The sequence below is a fragment of the Lissotriton helveticus genome, chromosome 9 (genome assembly GCF_964261635.1).
Source record: "Lissotriton helveticus chromosome 9, aLisHel1.1, whole genome shotgun sequence".
Classification (NCBI taxonomy): domain Eukaryota; kingdom Metazoa; phylum Chordata; class Amphibia; order Caudata; family Salamandridae; genus Lissotriton; species Lissotriton helveticus.
Genome location: NC_136070.1, coordinates 664914450 through 664919579, shown reverse-complemented (window position 1 = coordinate 664919579; position 5130 = coordinate 664914450). Strand labels below are relative to the sequence as shown.

The 5130-nt window shown below is 44.6% G+C and overlaps 1 long non-coding RNA gene across 1 annotated transcript; it reads left to right on the top strand.

Annotated features, from left to right (window-relative positions):
- Positions 1–1127: 1127 nt before the first annotated feature.
- On the top strand, positions 1128–2931 carry LOC144782913 (uncharacterized). The gene is made up of 3 exons (XR_013601311.1): positions 1128–1259; positions 1996–2115; positions 2841–2931. It is a non-coding gene; the product is annotated as an uncharacterized LOC144782913 (long non-coding RNA).
- The last annotated feature ends 2199 nt before the right edge of the window (positions 2932–5130 follow it).

Below are 5130 nucleotides of genomic sequence, written 5' to 3'. Positions count from 1 at the left end.
TTCATTATTTTTTGATCTAAGCAAACACCTTGGTAGTCCTTGATATTCTTTCCCTGTATATACATACAAGCCACAGATAGTCAATTCTTTTATATCTTTGTTGCGCTTCACATTTGGGGCACCAAGCATGGACATTCAAGAATGCCAGACACCCTGGGCAACAACACTACATGCCCCTCCTGCCATTCGGCTTATTATAGAACTGTGGCATTTTGGGTAAACACTGGGTAGAAACTCCTTTATTTTGCATTGCGTGACACCATGGGCCATGATCCTACGTGCCCTATTCATTATCTTTCTTTTTAGGGAACATTGTTTTATGGTTGATACTGGAATATTCCATATGTATCCCTGCACTTTATCATTTTCTTTCTGCTCACAACATTGGACCCCATGCCTCCGCTTTTTGTCCTTGTGCCGGCCCTCCAGTTACTAATCCTCTCCCAGCCACTATTGAGGATACTGAATGCCCGTGATATCTATTTTCTACACATTTGTGTGGAGTATTGCGCTCCTTATTTACGATTGGCCCTTCTTGACCATGATACTGTTCATCAATATTGACCACGTGAAGCCCTCCATGGCTTCGGCGCTTATCTCTCTGACTATTTGGCTATTACTCTGTTGTCCCTTCTTTCTTTTTTGTTCCCTGCAACGGGAGTCTCTAGATTTTTGCATTATTTGAACTACATGATTTCCCCTGCCTCGGACTAGGTATACAGCCCCTCTTGGTGGGGGGGCGCCTATCCGCACCAATACGGTAATCTAATTCATCCGCATCGACACAGGGCTCTTTTACGTTAGTGCTTCGTCCATGCATTGCTATTCTTTCCCATTTAGATTCTTGCATTAGAGTATTAACGTGATTCAGGTGCACCTTCGTACTACACTGTGCTCACCCCTTATTTCATTTATTTCCTTTTCGTGGAGATTGATCATTCTTTTCTGACACGGTGTACGTGCCTTTGCAGCATTTAGTATCTCTTCCATTACCGCTGTAGGGCCTAGTGTTTACCTTGGTCGCATAGCGACCACACTAGGAACGAACCTACGTCACGCTCTCAGCTGGTCCTGGCGTACCAGGGATCACAGACAGGGATTCACCCACCACACATTCCGGAACTTGGCCTGGGGCCAATTTAGTCTTTTTTCAGTGCCACTTGCAAATAAAATTTTAGCACACTCCAATCATGTAATATAAGGAGCGGGAAGTGGCTTCTCTTTTACTCCCAGAAGAGCCAGGACGCTTGTACTTCCAGGTAAGCCCTAGGAATCCAGATTCTGACATGCTGCAATGTACTTTTTTCTCTGGGGCGATTGCTTATTTGATATGCAGCCCCAACGTGGCCCTGTTCATTTTGTCGTTTTTAGCTTTATTTTCTTTAAATACCGACTCCCAGTGAACTCTTAGCTAATGGGGGAGCTCAGGAATGCATCTCAGCGTCCGCGCTTTCCTATACTCTTTAGACTTTGTTCTCCATGGTGGGATGCTTCCCATAACTTAGTCCTCTCCGGACTTTGCGTTACGTATGTATGTCTTTATGGCTATTTTAATATATTCTTTTCACAATGGGTAGGAATGGTTTTCAGCCCATTGCGCACGTTTTCCACTTCATTGGTTATATTTACACTTTGCGCAGGATTATATTGTGGCCTATCAATGCGTGCATGCTCCGTGGTGCCCACCCGCATATATCTTCCCTTTTTTAAAATTTATATAATCACCGGCCTATGACTATTATGCCTCATTGTTACAAGGATCTATCATTGGGTCTCCGTGTGCAGTCTATACAGATTGAGTGCCTTTTGGAAATAATTCCTCGGCGCTTTTTCACCCTTTTGTATCAACATTGTGTTCAGATTTTATAGCATGCCTTTCAACTCATTATCCTCTCCGCTGGCAGTCTCATACTATTTGCTTTAGGCACCTCCTTCTTGCCCTTTATTATTTTGTGATCTTTGACCTTCCGTTCATTACTCTCCTTTATTCCTTAGGTTGCTTCACATTGGCCCTTATTATGGAGGCCTACGCCACATTTCTATGATCTTTTACGATCTGGGAGGACACCATACCCCATTGCCATCGTGAATGTTACATTCCGTCATATACTCTTGGTAGGTACTTCGGTACAACGTTGCATTGTCATGACAGGAATTATAGGTGTATTAGTATATAACGCCCATTATACGTTATTCTGCTTGGGGCCCATATTTTATTCATCATTTACAGTTTGCTTGTTCATTACAACTACATGCCCATTACTGAGCAGGTCTCCACAGCAGTGGATGATTAATGGAAGGTCAGCACATTTGGCTCATGTATCTAGGAAATGTCCTTTATTATAGACTCAAGATCTACAACTTTAGAGGAAGCACCTACACTGTGCATATCAGAAAATACGACCAAGACAACTTAGATGCAGCTTGAAGTTGGGATATTTAATTGTGCATCACATATTCTCTCCCGCATCCCACAACTACATGACCTATGTCCCCACCGACTGATTTTTGGTTTTGTTTTCAAATGCCGATGGTATGCTCTGATCTGGTTTTGATACAATCAGCACCAGGGATCGTTACTCTACCCTGTGGTGTCTGACATGATTTTATTCTATGTTGCACAAGTTTGTCTTTTTAAATAGGCTTTTAAATTGTTTTATTGCACTTGCGTGGTTTTGATCCCACATTTGAAATTAGCACCCTTTGCCGCACATGTAATGAGTTTTTTGTAAATGATATTTGTGTAATGAACTTTTGGAATGTTTGTTAGGATTGTACATATAGTTTCACTGTATAATACACATGACACTTATGTATGTCATTTATGTCCTCCTTTCCAGCCCTGACGAAGTTCATCTCCTGATCGAAATGCGTTGGCTGATGTTCTGTTTGTTCATTTTGGATAAATTTAAATAAAGGAGGATACCAACAAAGGAACTGATCTTGCTTCATCATTGAACGTTACCATACTCTGGTAGTGCACCGCTCCATTGCTTTCCCAGTTTTGTTTTCCGAGCAGGCGGATTGCATCCCCCAACGGCAGATGCAGGAGTAGCTTGTGCACACCACTTATTCATTTGTTACTTTGAATACAACTTGGGGTAATATATTTAGGTTTGTGCGGCATTTGGGGTCCGCCGTTGGATTTTGTGCTTTCATTGTAGACCACACCAATGCTAATGGTCTATCTAGGTATTTCCGCCTTAGTGATGAGAACTCCCTAGAAGATGCGTAGATCTCCCCACTTTCAGCTGTAAGAGACACATGTTAGACCTATCATCTTCAGGATGATCTTTCCCCAAACCTTTTGCCTGTTTTTGCTGATTCGTTTTGTTGGCCGTAGGACTCTGAGCACTTTACCACTATTAATCAGTGCAAAAGTGCATGTGCTTCTTCCCTAAACTTGGTGACATTGGTGTATACATGATTGGCATATTTAATTTACTGAAAACCCCCTTGTTAAGTGGAATAACATATACCCAGGGCCTCTAGGTCAAATGCCTGCATCACTGATTGTGCCTCCCACATAAGTAGACTTTTCAAACCTGTCTCGATGCCATTGCAGTGCCCATGTGTGCAGTTTACTGTCACTTCGACTTGGCATTTAAAACTATTTTCCAAGCCTCAACTCCTCTTTTACCACAATAAGTCACCCCTAAGGTAGGCCCTAACAAACCCTAAGGGCAGGGTGCCATGAAAGTAAAAGATAAGACTTGTGGTTAATCTTTACATGTGCTGGTAATGACAAACACCCAAATTCGTTTTTCACTACTGTGAGACTTTCCCCTCTCCTAAGCTAGAATTAGGACATGTGCTGGTAATGACAAACACCCAAATTCGTTTTTCACTACTGTGAGACTTTCCCCTCTCCTAAGCTAGAATTAGGAATTCCTCAGAGGGGAAAAGCTCTTTCAATTTTCATGTCTTTGGAATGGTAATGATAACTCCTTCTCCGTGGTGAAGTTGGATTTAACATTACTGTTTTGGAAATGCCACTTTTAGAGAGTGGATATTTCTCTGTAGTTACTGATCTATGTGCCTGACAGCCTGTCTCCAATTCACATCTGTGTGGATGATAGCTACACTCTGTGCATTTCCTCTACACAGCCACAACAGAGGAAGGATTGGTGTGTCGGAGTACCCATCTACTTTCTGATGGCCTTACCTGTGCAGGGTGGAAGGGAAGGGCTAACACTTCACTGGAATAGGAGGTGCCCTGTCCCCACCCAAAGGCTTGATTACGCCCCACAGATAGCCTGGCAGACATGACTGGGTTGAAAGGGATTCTTGCGCACTTCAGAGAGCTGCTTAGAAGCTACCCCCACGTCAAAGGCACTTTTGAGTATAAGCACTAGGAGGCTCATTAGGATGGCGGACAGATGTGCATCCGCTGTGCTGGCGGAAAATGTCCTTTCCTGCACTCCAGCAGCGGACCGTGCGCCCGCCATATTACGATAGGCAAACATAGCCCATTTTCTGTCCGCTGCGGAGTTACGTGAACCATCAGAATTTTCCGCCCGCCACCGCGGTGGAGGGAGCCAATAGAGACACACCGCCGTGCAGAATAACGTCCCGTCCGCCGTACAAATCACAATGCCGCAAACAGCCCAACACACCGCAGCAGAGAATCCACCCACGCATAAGCACTACAGCAGAGAGCAAAACTCGGCTCCCGGTTCCCTCCACCCGGTCCTGACCACTATGGATCCAGCTCTTGAAGCCTTTCCACTTCTGTAACTCATCCACTACCAGCAAATAATACACGTCGTGGACAACGCCACAGGTACGCAAATACACAACTCCACACACAACCACAACACACAACTCCTGTGCTGACATACGGTTCCTGTCCACATCAGACACTCTGGTGGGGACAGGAACATATCCCTCAGTGTACCCATACATGTCCTACCTGTCAGAAACTCACCCCTCTGCATCCGGGTCACCCATCAACCTGCGAAATTACTGCAATGTCCCGGGAATGTCACTGCAGCGGTGAAGACGCAGGAAAACCTTCGCACAATGTAGTAGGCAGAGCATGCGTCAGGCATGGGCAACCCGCCCAGATTCACAGGGCTCCACCTTCACCCTTCCCTCACTACACATCACACATCGATTTGGGTACATGCT